The sequence below is a fragment of the Rhinolophus hipposideros genome, assembly GCF_964194185.1.
Source record: "Rhinolophus hipposideros genome assembly, chromosome: 1".
Classification (NCBI taxonomy): Eukaryota; Metazoa; Chordata; class Mammalia; order Chiroptera; family Rhinolophidae; genus Rhinolophus; species Rhinolophus hipposideros.
In genome coordinates this window covers 83,693,854-83,711,984 of record NC_138047.1, presented here as the reverse complement: position 1 = coordinate 83,711,984, position 18,131 = coordinate 83,693,854, and the positions used below count along the sequence as shown (strand labels likewise).

General features: G+C 35.9%; 1 pseudogene across 1 annotated transcript in view; it reads right to left on the bottom strand.

Moving 5' to 3' along the window:
- The window catches only part of LOC308499456 (deleted in azoospermia-like), a 35,643-nt pseudogene extending 25,577 nt beyond the window's left edge, over nt 1-10,066 (bottom strand). Inside the window, exon 1 of the transcript in view lies at nt 9,970-10,066. The product of the transcript in view is annotated as a deleted in azoospermia-like (transcript). The remainder of the gene's footprint in view (nt 1-9,969) is intronic.
- Nucleotides 10,067-18,131: the final 8,065 nt, after the last annotated feature.

The following is an 18,131-nucleotide window of genomic DNA, read 5'->3' as shown; positions in this document are numbered from 1 at the left end:
TTTTTCAAACTTTTTAAAAATTATTGTCTTCCTAAGTAGAAAAATGAAAATAAATTTTCTCCAATGAGAGAAATTAAATGTTTAAAGAATAAGAATTTATCAGCTGAGTTGAACTTTGGAGGTTCACAAACCATTCTAATATCTAATAATTTTTTGACCTTCAAGAACTAGTTTTCACTTCCTTGGAGGTGATATGGCCCCCATTGGCAATGTATGGCAGAGTGTAAAAAACAGGTCTTTCAACGTCAACAGTCTTGGGTTCAAATATTAGCTCCATCTTTTAATAGTTGGTGGTTTTGGGTAAACAACATAAACGTTCTGACCTTCATCTTGCCCATTTATGAAGTAAGGGTAATAACACTGTCCTACAGGAATGTTGTAAGGATTAGATATAATGTTGGTAAAGTGTTTGGCATTTTAATATGTGGTAACAATTACTAGTAAGGTTAATTAGTCTGAATACCATTCTCTGACCTTGTCAGATAATAATGGCCTGCTAATAAATATTTATCTAATGCCCAAATGGTGGTGTATTAACTAATATCCCTATAGAATACCTATAGGGATATTCTAATGATTTCACATTAGAATTATGTGAGGATATATTTAAAAACTCTCAAGCTCAGGTCACACCAGGACCAATTAATTTGCAATCTCTGGGGTGGAACATAGGCATCAGTAGTTTTGAAACTCCCGGGTGATTCCAGTGTGAAGAGAAGTTTGAGAATCCCTGCTGCAAACATTCAATCTAAAGTCTGAAGCTAGCTAGAGAGCTGTAGCAATTCACCTCAAGGACATGTTACCTGAGATTTAAAAATCAAACACCACAGAGTAGTTGAAAGAATAGCAGTTATTTTGAAATAGTCCAGTACTCAGTAAATTTCTATTAGAGAAATGCCTTTTGAAGAAGTAAATAAAGATATATTTTTAATAACAAATGGCTTTAAAATAGGTAACATTTAGTTTCGGAAAACCGAGAGTAAGCAAGCCAGCAGGGGCTATAGCTTTTGTGGCATGCGGCATTACTCTTTGTGAAGGGGAAGGCATATTTTCCCACTTGAGACATACCAGAGCCAAGACAACTTGTCACAGTTGAGAAGCAGGCTTATGATATGCTTTACCTTTTATTGAGAAACATGTCACATGACACAAAAGACTGTGGCTTAACGATAACTAATCGACATGGGGCAAGTGAAGAGAAATTCTCCATTTTATTAGAAATAATTGCAGTTTTGCATGTCATATACAGCAGGTAAAACTATCCTTGTTCTCATTCTTAGTGTTCCATGATTTGGTTTCCAGAGTTACAGTGAGAGACGTGTGTTTATAGAGTGATAACTTAATTTCATCAGTGGCTTAGTGCTCTGTCAACAGAGGAATGTCAGAGTGGACAACCAAGATGAGGCATGTGGCAGACAAAATGTCTGCAGGTACACCCTACAGACTCTTCATGGCAGGTGACATGCTTGTCCATGTAGAGTAAAACCAGCTTTAAACACAGGCCTGTTAAGATAGATAGATAAAAGGAGGAAGATAAAATTTCCGAGATGCAAGAATATTTAAGATATAAGATATATCTCGATGAATAGCACATTAGATAAATATTGCCTAATTCATCACTGAACAAAAATCTGAGCTCTTGAGAAATTTTCTCATACCTATCATTACCTAGTTTTGATTTTTGACGAAATTTAGGGCTTGCTTATGGTTAGAACTGGAAAGGAAACTTTAGAACTGGCGAGCAGAGCTGGTGTGAGAATTGACCACAGGAGGTCCACCCAGGATATTGCAGAAAGGGTCGAAGAGAATGGTAGAAATCATTTTCTGTTTAGATCTATTATAGTGCTGTCACTGCCTTCACAGATAGCAACTCAGATTTTTAAAAATGACTCAAAGTTTCTGGTATAATACAAACATATGTTTGTAAACTAAATCTAAAAAAGCCTTATTCGTAGAGGTGAAAATTAGTTTGAATAATCGGGAAGTTATTTCTAGTACTTGGAAAATTATGATTTCAGGAAATTAAAAATCTGATTTTAGTGCATGCAGAGTTGGCAGTTTAAATTTAGTCTATTTTCAAACCAGATCAACTTCTGAGAAATATACAGTATAAAATATTCCGAATTTAAACTATTCACTTTGGGTTTAGGGACAAAAACTGAACATAGAAAATACAAACCTCTATTATGCTCTCAATTTATTTTTTCTTTACTTGTTCTGCAATTACACCTTATTTTAATTTGTTTTTAACATTTACATTGAAATTTATACATGAGTAACTGATTTACTTCTTATAATTTTTCTTACCAGTAGTTTTTAGATTTTTAAACTAATTGTTTTATTGTTATTCCTTTTGCTGATTGGGTAGCTAAAGGCCATGCCATTTGAAATTGAGTGAACATCTGCAATTTCTGGGCACTTGCATACTTTTCATTAATTGTTAATTGTTTTGAAAGATCTTTCCATGTTTGAAAGCCTTTATTATTTGCAACGAGCAGTTGTTCATTGTCTTTTTTTGTGGATGTAATTTCCTTAAAGAGTAGGATGGAGATGATTAATTACGGTTGCCAGAGAAATTAATTAGTCCTAATCATACAAATTGCCATATCCAGGAGCTAAAGCAGCTCGTTCCATTCTATTGCACGTGAAAGGTATCGGAATGAAAAGTAACTTGGGTCTTTATGTCAAGAATAAGTCATTTTCATCATTTAAAAATGAAATGTGTCATTTTTTCCATTATAATCCTATTTTCAGTTTAGCTAAAAGTAACGTTTTCCCAAAACTATATAGAATACTCAATTACTACTAATATAGATGACATATTAGACTTATTTCTCAGTGAGGCAGATTTTTTAGCAACTTAATTCATTTCACCAGGAGCTAAAACACATCAAGTGCTTCATGGAAAAGCATTGTACTGATTCAAACTATTAATGCATTTATTGAACTGGCCAATATGGTGTAAATTTTCAGAAATAGTTGTTGGCGATGCCAGTTCTTTCTTTTACAAGGGTATGAGCTTATTAAGAAGGACAATATATTACTTTTTAATTTAATGACCAACCTTGCTCGTTAATTGGTCATTCATTCAATAGATACTTATGGAGCATTATTATTTGTCAGCTACAGTTTGGAGGTGTTCAGTAAATGTCTTATTTCACTTCTTTGAAACAAAGGAAATACACAAAATCATACCCACATACAAGCACACACATTCAGACTCACAAGCATGCACGTTTCCTATTGAGGTGTGCAGTAACCGGATAAAAGAAGAGAACTGGTTTAGAGATAGCATCTTAAAAATGTACTGTTGGTTGAATGCTTAATCAATGGGAAAGACAAATAACTGTTTGGGATATAATTTAATTAAATATGCAATTCTATTTTATTCTGAGTTTTATAAAAATGTCTCCCCAGTAGTAACAAATACTGAGAACAGAGGAGAGAAAGTATAGGAAATGCTTTTCTGATAATTTGGCATAGCTAATGTTCAAGTACTGAAAACTCTCCTTTGCGCCCCAAAGAGGGTTTATCCTTATCAGCTCTCTGTTTTAAAAAAATGATGTAACTACTTTGTCTCCTAGTGCTTGAGGGAGGGTAGTTCTGGACTGACCCATCCTTGCCACTTAACACCCCAAATGAAGTCCGAGTTCCTCTTTCTTGTGGCTTTGTTAGGAATAGAAAGAAAAGAAAGAAAGAAAGAAAGAAAGAAAGAAAGAAAGAAAGAAAGAAAGAAAGAAAGAAAGAAAGAAAGAAAGAAAGAAAGAAAGAAAGAAAGAAAGAAAGAAAAAAGGAAGGAAGGAAGGAAGGAAGGAAGGAAGGAAGGAAGGAAGGAAGGAAGGAAGGAAAGAAAGAAAGAAAGAAAGAAAGAAAGAAAGAAAATGAAATAAAATAAAATAATGCTATGCCTGATGAAAAAAATGAGTCTAGAAGGAATGTGAGTGTAAATTCTAAGAGTAGATTTTTCTTTTTTGCCAATAGTTAACTATTTTTTATGATTTAAAAAAAATTTGTAAAATTTGTTGGGGCAGCATTGATTAATAAAATCATATAGGTTTCAAGAGTACAACTCTATAATATCATCTATAGATTGCCTTGTGTGTTCACCACCCAAAGTCACATCTCCTTTTGTCACTATATATTTGACTTCCTTTACTCTTTTCTACCTCCCCACCCACCTTTCCCTCTGATAACCACCATACTGTTGTCTGTGTCTATGAGATTTTGTTTGTTTGTCTTGTTCATTTGTTGCTGTCAGTTTTGTATCCCACATATGAGTGAAATCACATGGTTGTCTACTTTTTCCATCTGATTTATTTCGCTTAGTATGATATTCTCAAGATCCATCCATGTTGTCACAAAAGGCAGTATTTCATGTTTTCTTATGGCAGAGTAGTGTTTCATTGTACCATATATTGTACCACATATTCTTTATCCAATCATTTATCGAAGGGGACTCCAATTGTTTCCATGTCTTGGCCACTCTGAATAATGTTGCAATCAACATAGGGGTACATATATCTTTACGAATAACTGTTTTCAAAATTTTCAGGTAGATACTCAGAAGAGAGATTGCTGGGTCATATGGTAATTTTATTCACAATTTTTTGAGTAACGTCCATACTGTTTTTCCATAGTAGCAATTTGCATTCCCACTAGCAGTGTATAAGGGTTCCTTTTTCTCAACATCCTCTCCAACACATGTTATTACTTGTCTCGTTGATAATAGCCATTCTGACAGGTGTTAGAGGTGGTATCTTATTGTGGTTTATATTTGCATTTTCCTAATAGCTAGTGAAGTTGAGCATCTTTTCATATATCTGTTGGCCAGCCATTTGTATGTCTTCTAGGGAGAAGTGTCTATTGAAGTCCTTGGCCTTTTTTTTTTTTTTTTTTTTTTTTTAGTTTCAGGTGTACAAAACAACCTAATGATTAGACATTTACACACCTCACAGTGATAACCCCAACAAGTCTACTAAACATCTGACACCATACATATGTATTACAATATCATTGACTATATTCCCTATACTCTACTTTATGCTCCGTGATTATACATACATACATATATATATATATATATATATATATATATATATACACATATATAACTTATAGTTGATATTCAACATTATTTTATATTAGTTCCAGGTGTACAGTGTAGTGGGTAAGCATTTTGTTTTCGTTGCCCAAAGAGATATATCAGTGATAATATTACTAAAGGTAATATTGAGAGTTTATTTCTATATTGTCTCCTAGGAGTTTTATGGTTTCAAGTCTTACATTTAAGTCTTTAATTCATTTTGAGTTTATTGTTGTATATGGCGTGGTGAAATTTCATTTTTTTTGCATGTATCTGTCCAGTTTTCCCAGCACCATTTATTGAATAGACTGTCTTTACCCCTACATATATTCTTGCTTCCTTTGTTATAGATTAAATGACCATATGGGTGAAATTTTATTACTGGGTTATCTATCCTGTTCCATTGATCTATGTGTCTATTTTTTATATGAACATCATGCTGTTTTTATTACTATGACTTTGTAGTATAATTTAATATCAGGTAGCATGATGTGTCCACCTTTGTTCTTTCTCAGGATTGCCATGGCTATTTGGAGTCTTTTATGGTTCCCTGAAAATTTTAGGATTATTTGTTCTAGTTCTGTGAAAAATGCCATTGGTATTTTGATAGGGACTGCATGAATCTCTTGATTGCTTTGGGTAGTATGGACATTTTAACTATATCAGTTCTTCCTGATATAGTTAATATATCCATGACAGTGGATAAAAAATCCCCATGACCATGGTATATTTTTTCATTTATTTGTATCTTCTTTAATTTCTCTCTTCAATGTCTTACAATTTTCTGAGCACAGGTCTTTTATATCCTTGGTCAAAGTCATTCCTAGGTATGTTTATTTTTTTGATGCAATTGTAAGTGGGATTGTTTGCTTAATTTCTCTTTCTGATAGCTTGTTATTGGTGTATAAAAATGCAACCAATTTCTGAATATTAATTTTGTATCCTGCTACTTACTGAATTTATTTATCATTTCTAATAGGTTTTTAGTGGAATCTTTGTGTTTCTCTGTATACAGAGGTCTGACAATTAAGTTTGTGAACTTGTTGCAACAATGTTGCTAACCTTTTTTTGATATCAGAGAGATTACTCATTATGATTTTCTACCAATTGGACAAACAGTTAACCAAGTTTACTAGTTGGAAGTGCTGAAAAGGCTGCGTAAAAAAGTTAGACAACCTGAATTTTTCGCCAAAAATTCATGGCCTCTTGTATCACCACAATGTAGCAGCTCACACAGCACTGTCTGTGAGGGAGTTTTTAGTCAGTAAACAAATAACTGTATTGGAAGACCCTCACTACTCACCTGATTTGGCCCCCAGTGACTTCTTTCTTTACCCGAAGATAAAGGAAATATTGAAAGGAAGACATTTGGATGACATTCAGGACATTAAGGGTAATACGACGATAGCTTTTATGGCCATTCCAGAAAAAGAGTTTCAAAATTGCTTTAAAGGGTGGATTAGGTGCTAACATCAGTACATAGTTTCCCAAGAGGAGTACTTTGAAGGTGACCATAGTGATATTCAGCAATGAAGTACGTAGCAATTTTTCTAGGATGAGTTTGTGAACTTAATTTGTCAGACCTCAAGTAGTATCATGTCATCTGTAAATAATGACAATTTTACTTTCCCCTTTCTAATTTGGATGCCTTTATTTCTTTTTATTTTCCCCACTGAGTATATTTGCTGTGGGTTTGTCATATATGGCATTTATGTTGAGGTTTGTTCCCTCTATTCCCACTTTACTGAGAGTTTTTAATCACAAATGGAGGCTAGATTTTGTCAAATGCTTTTCTGCATCTATTGATGTAATCATATGATTTTTATTTTTCATTTTGTTTATGTGGTGTATTATGACAATTGATTTGCAGACATTGAACCAACCTTGCATACCAGGAATGAATCCCATTTGATCGTGGTGTATGATCTTCTTAATGTATTGCTGAATTTTGTTTGCTAATATTTTGTAGAGGATTTTTACATCTATGTTTGTTAGGAATGTCGGCTCATAGTTTTCTTTTTTTTGTAGTGTCTTTATCTGGTTTGGAATCAGGGTAATGATAACCTCATAAAATGAGCTTGGGAGCCTTCTTTCCTCTTGAATATTTCTGGAATAATTTGAGTAGAATAGGTGTTAATTCTTTTCTGAATGTTTGATAGAATTTACCTGTGAAGCCATCTGGTCCAGGACTTTTATCTGTTGGAAGCTTGTTGATTACTGATTCAATTGCATTGGTAGTAATTAGCCTGTTCAGATTTTCTGTTTCTTCTTGATTCAGCCTTGGATGATTGTATGTTTCTAGTAATTTATCCATTTCTACCAGATTGTCCAATTTGTTGGCATATAGTTGCTGGTTGTATTTTCTTAACATTTTTTGTATTTCTGTGGTGTCCATTGTCACTTTTCTTCTTTTATTTCTGATTTTATTTGTTTGGGCCCTCTTTTTTTTTCTTGATCAGTCTCAAAGGTTTATCTCTTTTTTTTTTTTTTTAATCTTTTCAAAAAGCCAGCTCTTGGTTTCATTGATCTTTTGTATTTTTTTTTTTTTTTACCCTCTATTTTATTTCTGCTCTGACCTTTATTATTTCCTTCCTAGTACTTACTTTGGGCTTTGCTTGCTGATCTTTTTCCAGTTCTGGTAGGAGTAAAGTCAGACTGTGTATTTGAGATTTTTCTTGTTTCTTGAAGTAGGCCTGCATTGCTATGAATTTCCCTCTTAGGACTGCTTTCACTGTTCCCATAGATTTTGGGTCATTGTGTTTTCATGTTCATTTGTCTCAGGATATACTTTGTTTTCTTTCTTGATCTCATTGTTGACCCAATCATTATTTAGCAGCATGTCATTTAGTCTCCAAGTGTTTGTATATTTTTCAGTTTTTTTCTTGTAACGGATTTCTAGTTTCATACCATTGTGATCAGAGAAGGCACTTGATATGATTTCAATCTTCTCAAATTTATTGAGACTTGTTTTGTAGCCTAGCATGTGGTCTGTCTTGGAAAATGTTCCATGTGCACTTGAGAAGAATGTATATTCTGCTGTTTTGAAGTGAGATGCTCTAAAAATATCAATTAAATCCATCTGGTCTAGTGTGTCAGTTAAAGCCACTGTTTCCTTGTTGATTTTCTGTCTGGAAGATCTGTCCGTTCGTGTCAGTGGGGCGTTAAAGTCCTTTACTATGATTGTGTTACTGTTGATCTCTGCCTTTATGTCAGTCAATACTTGTTTAAATATTTAGGTGTTCCTAATTTGGGTGCATAGGTGTTTACTAGGGTTGTGTCCTCATGTTGGCTTGATCCCTTATTATAGTCTTTGTTTTAAAGTCTATTTTGTCCGATATATGTATTGTTATCCCAACTTTTTTTCTTATCTCTCCTTAAATTTTAAATGATAGCCTTGCTGGGTAGAGTTGTCTTGGTTGTAGTCCCTTATTTTTCATTACTCTGAATATTTCCTGCCACTCCCTTCTGATCTGCAAACTTTCTGTTGAGAAATCAGTTGACAGTCTTATGGGAGCAAGATTGAAAAGCAACCAGTTGCCTTTCTCCTGCTGCTTTTAGGATTCTCTCTTTGTCTTTAAACTTTGCCATTTTAATTATAGTGTGCCTTTGTGTGGGCCTGTCTGGGTTCATCTTGTTTAGGACTCTCTGTGCTTCTCATATGTCTATTTCCTTCACTAGGTCAGGAAATTTTTCAGTCATTATTTTTTCACATAGGTTCTTGATCTCTTGCTTTCATTCTTCTCTTTCTGGTATTCCTAAGATGCAAATGTTGTCATGCTTGATGTTGTCTCAGAGGTCCTTTAAACTATCTTCATTTTTTAGAATTCTTTTTTGTTGTTGTTGTTCTGATTGGGTGTTTTATGCTTCCTTGTCTCCTAAGTCGCTGATTTGGACCTCTGCTTCATCTAATCTACTGTTGATTCCTTCTAGTGTATTTTTCATTTCAGTTAGTGTATTCTTTATTTCTGACTAGTTCTTTTTTATGGTTTCTATGTCCTTCTTTATGCTTACTATGTTTGTTGAAGTTTTCACTAAGTTCTTTAAGCATTCTTATAACCAGTGTTTTAAACTCTGTCTTTGGAACTTTGGTTGCCTCCATTTCATTTAGTTCTTTTTCTGGAGTTTTGTCCTGTTCTTTTATTTGGGATATGTTTCCTTGTTTCCTCATTCTGGCTGCCTCTCTGTTTGCTTCTATGTATTAGGTAAATCTCTTATGTCTCTCATTGTTTGCCAGATGGCCTTATGTAGTATGTCACCTGTGTGGTCCAGTGGCACAGTCTCCCTCATCATCTGTGCATCTGTTTCTGGGAGTGTCCCTTGTGTGTGTTCTATGTATTCTCTTGTTGTAGTTGAGACTTGATTGCTTTGGGCACTTAAGTGGGTGGGATTGACTTCTAGGCTGACTGGCTGTGCAGATTGGCTATGCCTGCAGTCTATGAGCCACTGTATGGGGGTTGACTCCTCAGAGGGAGATTCACCCCAGCAGGCTCTTTTGCTTGTTGAGATCACCCTTTGGGGTTGCCACTTTGGGACTAACTGGGTAGTGTTCTGGTGTGATCTGAAGCCTGCCCCTGGGTGTGTTGTTTCTGGTGTCTTTGGTAGGGGCTTCTGTGCAGGCTAATTTCAGTATTGCCAGTTACTGGCATTGGGCTACCTGGTAGAAGCCAAAAAGCTATATGTGGTTTGCTGCTGACTCTGCTGTACCTGGAGGCGTGTGAAGGAGCCTTGCTGTGAACCAAGGCCAACTGCCACCAGTATTGGGCCTGGGACAGCTTAGCCAAAGGCCCAAGACCTCCCTAAGCCTACTGACCCCTGCGGGCTCCTTGTAAGTCTCAGCTGTTGAAACACCTTCCTTAGGTGTTTACCACTTACCACTTACCACTTACCACTCATCTTAGGCCTGCAGATCCCTGAGAGCTGTCCAAGTGAGTCTGCAGCACTAATTGTGGTTGACTGCCAGCCACCAAAAGTTCCCCAGACCATCTCGGGCCATCCTCTGCTATAAAAGACTTTTGGAACTTGTGGGATGGGGCCGGCTGCCCAGGAGTCGAGAGTACCTCTGACAATGCAGCACTAGCTGGGCAGGGTGGGGATTCAATGTGTCATTAAGGTTGTGTGCACACATGGATTTTACCAGATCAATGCGGCTTCAGATTTGGCCCTTTGGGGGATGGTTCAACATAGAAAAGATAGCATCTTTTGTGATAACATCACAAAAGATAACTATGTGAGGCTATATGTGAGGCAGGCTCCACACAGGGACAATGGCAGCTGTCCCACCAGTCCTCACCTCTAAACCACACAACTCAGTCTTTCCCTGTATGTCTCTGGCACCTTTCCGGGTGCTGCCTCTCCACTGGAGCCCAGGTGAGTGTTTGAAAGTAAATAAGTCTATGTGCAGGCTCTTTAAGAGGACGCCTGTGTTTCCAGCCATCTTCCATCTCACCAGGACAAATGGAGTCCTCACTGCTTTTCACAGCCAGATGTTGTGGGGACTCCTCTTCCTGACACAGGACTTCTGGGCTGAGAGCCCAGTGTGGGGTTGGGGTTCCTCCCTCTTCAGGGGAACCTCTGCCATCAAGGTGTCCCTCCCAGTATTCAACCACTTCCTGTGGGTTTGGGGTCAGCCCATTTCATGTCTCCGTCCCTTCTACCAGTCTCAATGTGGCATCTTCTTTATATCCTTAGTTATAGAGGTTCTATTCAGCTAGTTGTCAGATGATTCTTGAGGTTGATTGTTCTATAATTTAGTTGTAATTTTGATGTGGCAGCATGCGTCACATTTGCTTAATCCACCATATATGACCACCTCCCTTTGGCCTATTTTTTCAATTGGGTTGTTTGTTTTTTTATTGTTGAGTTGTATGAATTCTTTATACATTTTGGAGATTAACCCCTTATTAAAAAATAAGAGTACTTAGAAGTATTTGAGGACAAATTTTTTCCATTAATGATTTTGCTTTAAGTCTTAGATTAATAAATTAAAAAATGTTTCTTTTATCCCCTTATTTAAGTGCTAATGATGATGTAGTTAGAGCTGTGAAAAATGTTTTATTTATCCATGGTTTACTCAGAAGTGAGGAGATCAAGCAGAACTGACTCAGTATCAGAAAAAAAGAGGGTGCTGTGGGTGTGTCATCCACATCAATTAGGACTAAGGATTCACCTAAGTCAGAAGGAAGGAGGCTTTGGGGAAATATGAGAACTTCAGTCAATGTAATGAATGTTTTCAAGCGTGCATCAGGACCTTATAAACAGAAATGTACTTCCTGATCTTCTTTCCATTAAATAATGCCCAAGTGAGTATGTAGGTAGGCAAAGCAAGATATTCAGTAGTGTGAACTGATCTGAATTAATTTAGGTCTGGCATGAGGCTGACATTTTGAATCATATTTTAAAATGTAAACAAATAACTTTTAATGTAGAAAAGCATCTCAAGAAAAACAAAAATTTCTTAATCCCCCTCTCCCTTAGGGCTAGACATTACTACCTTAGTGATGTATAGCCTTCCAGTTTTCTTTCTACACATGTGTGAACCCATGTTCTTGCATGTATGCATTTTTTTTTTTTTTACTAAATGGTATCATACACTATATAACTATCTTGGAGCATGTCTTTCTGATTTAAAAATACACTATAAATATTTTTTACATCAATAGACCTGTCTATAATTAGTGGCTGCATGCTATTCCAATATATATCTTTCATAAAATGTTATTTTTACTTACTTCTTTGTTTTTGTACATTTGAATCATACATTATTCCGAAGACTTGTATATTTACTTGATTTGAAGTGGAGTTTTTCAACCTCAACACTATTGGCATTTTGGGCCATATAATTAATGTTGTGGGGATGTTCTGTGCATTGTAGAATACTTAGTAACATCCCTGGTTTCTGTCCACTAGATGCCAGTTTTAACAACCAAAAATGTCTTCTAATATTTCCCAAAGTCTTCTGGTGTGTGTGCGTGTGTGTGTGAGGTGGGGGGTGAGGGGTGGGGAGAATGCCCCAAGTTGAGAGCCACTGATTTAGGAATAATAATAATAAAAATTAATAAATACATCTGTGGTATGAAAAATATGTGAGGTTTGAAAATAGCTAGCTTGATTTCAAATTTTAGCTCTGTCATTTACTAGGTTGGTTATGTGAAAGACAGAGCTAAGATTTGCAACCATATCTTAGGTTCCAAATTTTGTTCTTGGGAAATGAAATCTGGTCATTAGTGATAATTCTCCATAGGCCCAAATGTATTCTTTAATGGATTATTATTTTTCTGTAGTTCCGGAAAACCCACTGCAGTAGAGTAAATTTTCTGATTCCAATATTGTATCTCCACAGGTCCCCCCAAAACCATTATCTCTCTGGAGGATAGATAACATATGAAGATTTGTGGGCCATTAATCGCTCAACAAATTGTTTGATCAGAGGAACATACAGTTAAAATGATTATAGGACTTAAGAGACTATATGGTCATGTGACATGTGTGAAGGTTTCTTGGGTTATGAGTATAAGAACTGACTCTGGCCAGCCTAAGAAGATGGAAGAAAAATGAGAGAGTTCTTACAGAAACAAAGGGAGTCCAACAAGAAACATGCAAAAAGAGTAGAAGGCAGGGTGGCTGTGAATCTCCTGTGGGTCAGGAGTTTGTGATCATTCTTCATAGGGTGTTGCCGTCAACGTGATTCACCTCCAAGTCCTTGCATATCTCAAGTTTGGAATTTCAAATTCTAATGAGACATCATAGTCCAGTTTGGTTTGGATGTCTACTTCTGGAATAAGCAGCTATTTTTTGGAATCAGGGTCATATATAAAGACATGACTCATATCTGCACCTATGTTTGTGGCTATTCCTAAAGAGGAGAGAATGTTGTGCTAAGGAGTTATTTCTTGAAGTGTCTACCACAGAAGAACAAGAAAGTACAGGCTGGTGAAAGTGAGAGGCCTGGTTAGAAGGGAGATGCATCAAAGGTGTCAATACAGTTCACTGATTTTTCATTTGCCTTTGAGATTCAGGCTAATGGATCTGCCCCCTGAACTATACTGTAAGCTCACTTACATCAGGCACTATGTGGCCTTTTTAACAGCTATTTATGGCTAGTGGCACCCAGCACAGTTATTGACACTGAGTAGCTGCCCAAGGTACAATCTTTCTTACAAAGTTTTCTTTGATCCTACCCTTGTTGATTTAGTTCCTTTCCCATGCACTCATAACACATTATGTTTATGTGTGCCATTTCATTTAATCATACTACATTGAAATTGTTTTGTCTATTGCCCCCACTGGGCTGTTAGCTCCTAGAGGGCCAGGGCTCTGACTCTTCATCTTTACCCCCAGAGCTGCACCTTGCAAAGGGCAGGATCTCATTACATGTTGGTTGACTGAAATGTGTCAGAAACCTGTATTTGTGGTCTGTTATGCTAGGTCAGTGGTTCTTGTCATATGAGCTTCATACATTTAGAATAAGTGAACTATTGAATAAACTAATGAGTGTCTTGGCCAGCTCTGAGTATAAGCCTGTGAAGTACATCAACATATATTGTGAACACAAATCAACTTTAAAAAACACAGTTCTCAAAGTAACCTTGGGGTTGATTATAGGCATTTTTAATAGTATTGTTGCCATGGTAAATATTAAATGGACTTTTCTATTTTGGGAAAATTTTGTTCTTGGGAAGTGGCATGAAACAGTATTTTCAATCACAGTGCTGTGATTCAGGTCAGGCATGCTGTGTGATAAAAGTGTTTGTTACTAAACACTGTTGTAGTAGTGAAACTTGCAAATAACTTACGTTTGAAATGTATTTAGAAAAGCCTCAAAGTTATGTCTGTAATAACATCACTCTCATTTTTCCCTGTGTTGATATGCCTTTTAGGAGTGAAGTGCAGTATATTTAGTGTGAGAAGTTGTGTTTGGGAATATGTCTTACATAAGGCTCATATGCTCAGAAGCAGTGGGTCACAGATATAGTCATTTCATGGATCTTATAAAAGACGTGGTACTTAGATACAATGGAATGTTACTCGGCCATAAGAAAACATGAAATACTGCCATTTGCCATAACATAGATGGATCTCGAGATTATCACGCTAAGAGAAATAAGTCAGACAGAAAAAGTTGAGAACCATATGACTTCACTCAGATGTGGAATATAAAACTGAAAGCAACAAACAAACAAGACAAACAAACAAAGACAAAAACTCAGGGACACAGACAATAGTTTAGTGGTTACCAGAGGGTGAGGAGGGAAAGAAGTTGGTAGAAGAGGGCAAAAGGGGTCAAATATATGGTGATGGAAGGAGTACTGACTCCGGGTGGTGAACACACAATGTAATGCATAGGTGAGATATTATAGAATTCTACACTTGAAACTTACATAATTTTACTAATCAACATCATCCCAGTGACATTTTTAATAAAAGTTTAAATTTAATAAATAATTTTATTTATTTAAATTTAATAAATAAATAATAAATTTAATAAAATTAATTTAAAAAAATTACCCTTTATTTACTTCCTGTTTTTCCAGGCCTTAAAAAAAAGGGTCTGATAACTTTAGGGCCTGAGTAGAAAATATTGGAAAGAATGAGGCTAAAGAAACTGTGGTTGTTATTTCCCCCATTAACTCCTTTGAGGACATAGGGAATTCTACTGTGGTGTAAATGTGGTTCTGTCTTTTCTCATTTCCCCTCATAGTAATAGCAACATGTACTCACGCACTTCCTGTTACCGTGTTTCCCCGAAAATAAGACCTAGCTGGACCATCATCTCTAATGCATCTTTTGGAGCAAAAATTAATATAAGACCCGCTATTATATTATATTATATTATATTATATTATATTATATTATATTATATTATATTGTATTACATTATAATATTATACCCAGTATTATATTATATTACATTATATAAGACCCAGTCTTATAGTATATTAAAATAAGACCAGGTCTTATATTAATTTTTGCTCCAAAGATGCATTAGAGCAGATGGTCCAGTTAGGTCTTATTTTCAGGGAAACACTGTAAATAATCCTTCTGGTAGTGTGGTTTATATAATTTCTACTAAGACAATCACTCATGTACTGAGTAGATACAATCCAAAATTTACTTCCTTGGAAAAGGTTTTACTGCTGCCTTCCTTGATCCGGAAACATCTCTTCATCCTTCCCTAGTATTGGTCATGATATCTTTGCTTGAATTCATGTGAAGTCTATATTTTCCACTCAAGCTCACTTCTTGGTGAGTGATTAAGAAGTCTGTCTTCCTAGTTCCAATTTTTATCTTTTCACTTTGCTCTCTCTTTTATGGCCTTCTGACAATCATATCTTCTATTATAGTCTAGAAGCTTAACATCTTTTTGTCCTTTAAAACCAATCACTTAACCCTTATCTCCTAACCCTTATAGCCACCTTGTGTGGTGGTATTCATAAGGTTCCCGTTTAAGTAACTCACTCCGGCTGTAATGGGTGGAGAAAGGATTCATACTCAGTTCTAAGGTGGTTCAAAACCCATGCTTTCATCATTTTGCCTCTTTTCAGCTTGCTTCCTACTTCTCTTTCCAGTATAATGATAAAACACCAGGAATGCTCCTGTGGGAAAAGAATTTAAAGGGAAAGAGGCTACTTTTGTTTCATCTTCAGTAAGGGAGGAATAAAAAGGAAATGTTCTACAACAGGTTTTTGTTTTGTTTTTCCTGTAAATGGCCAGACTATTTAGGCTTTGCCACTAAGTCTCTGATAAAATTATCCAATTCAGCTGTTATAGAATGAAGGTGGCTAGTGACAGAAAGTAAACAAATGAGTTCCAATAACACTGAAATTTCAATCTCATATAATTTTCACTTGTTATAAAATATTGTTCTTTTTCAATTTTTCCCAATTTCTTAAAGATGGAAAAATCATTCTTTGTTTATGGGCTGTACAAAAACAGGGGGTGGGTTAGATTTAAGATTTCCAGCATTAGTATTTTAGACATATTTATACTAAAAAATTATTTGTTATTTATCTGAAATTCAAAATTAACTGGACATTCTGTATTTGATCTGGCAGGCCAGCTGGATTTGGTCTGCAGGCCATAGTTTTCAGGTTCTTATTCCATAATCATTTGGTTCTTGTGAAATATTTTCTTTGGTTGCACTTGGTGGAGAGGTAAGTATATGTAAATCTACACACGCTTTGACTACCTAGTTTTAAGTGATAATATGACCATCAGCTCTAATGGGTTCTCATATGTGGAAAAATATTGAGATGTTCACAAAGCAGGGTTTCCAAAAAAAGAGTAATAACACTGGAGCTTAGGTTTGCTGCAAAGATTCATAAAGCCAGAGTGAAAATGACCATAGGTATTTAAGTACACGGTAAAGAGTGTTTCAGGGAGGAGTGAGCAATACTGTATTGAGCTTTCCGTCTACAAGCTAGGATAGTGACCAGTTATTGAAATACTGCTCATAAAATATTTGTGTTGATGGTTTTGTAGTTCTTTAATATTCATACATTCAATGAGTATTTATTGAGTGCCTACTGTTGCTAAGCATATTCTAAGAGCTGGCTATAAAGTACTAAAGCAAATGGACAGAAGCTTTTGCCCTCAGCAAGTTTAAATTCTAGTGGAAGGAAAAAAAACCAAAGCAAACAAAATATTTGCACTGTTAGTTGAAAAAAGCTGTTGAGAAAAATGAAGCAAAGGCGAATAGGTGTTGTGGGACAGGGGAGGGATTGTGCTTTCAATACAGGAGTCCCTGGGAAGGTTACAGTGGAGCAAAGGCCAGAAGGAAGGAAGGAAGGGAATGATCCATGTGGCTAACTGGTTGAATAGCATCCCAGGCAATGGATGGACTAGTGCCAAGACCCTAATGTTTAAGGAACAATAAAGAAGTCAGAGTGACTCAAGTAGAGTGAACAATGGGGAGAATAGTAGGATGTGAGTTAGGGGGATAATAGGATAGAGAAGGTAGAGGGTGTGATGTGTAGATTATGTAGGAGCTTGTAGAATTGTCTTTTAGTTTTCTGAAATGAGGTGCAATTTTAGGGTTCTGAACACAAGGAGGACATGTTTATTAATCACTGTGATTACTGTGTATATAATAGGCTACAAGGAGCAGGGCAGAGGCAGAAGACCAGGTAGGAGCCACTGAGTAATCCAGGTGAGAGATGATGGTGCCTTAGATAAACTCAATTGTAGTGGAGGCAGTGTGAAGCCAGATTCTGGATGACACGGAAGATAAAATTGACAGGGTTTGCTGATAGATTAATGTCAGACCTCAAAAAAAGAGGGAAATCAAGGATGACTCCCAGATTTTGACCTGAGCAACTAGGTGGATGGGGTTACTATTTACTGAGAAGGGGAAAACTGTGGGAGGAGGTTTGGGAAAGAAGATCAGAAGTTTGGTTTAGACAAGATGAATGTGAAATTCATTAGGCCTCTAAACGGATATGTCAAATAGGCAGCTGGATCTATGGGTCTGGAGTTCGGAGTAGCTGTCGGGGCTCTAGATATAAATTTGGGAATTTGGTGTATAGATGATGTTTAAAGCCAAGTTAACTAGATGAGATCATCAAGGGAGTGAGTGTAGCTAGAGGAAAGATAACTTTCAAAGGACCATATTTTGTAGGAGTCAGTAGAAATGGCTTGATAGCTTCTGCTTTAATCATAGCCATGAATATAATTAATATTAGGAATATTACAATTATATGAAAACATTAATTGCTTTATGGTAGTAAAGATCTTTCAGTTAGTCTACTGAATATTCAGAGGCCTATTCTTTAAATAAAATATAAATGCTTAAAAACTGTCTAGACATTTCTATGAGAATATCTAAATTATAAGTATAATCAAATTTATTGTCTGTTTCTCTGTAAAGCCTAGGAGAACATTTATCTTTTGGTTTAGAAAGGGCTGGTAGGTGCAAAAAGTTTAAAAAATGTAAACATTTTCTGATTAGTTGATATTTTCCTACTTGTCTTGCAAAGTACGTTTTCTTAAATTTAAAAAAATTTAAAAATTTGCACTTATGTGTATGTAACTAAATATGTATGTTCGTGTGTGT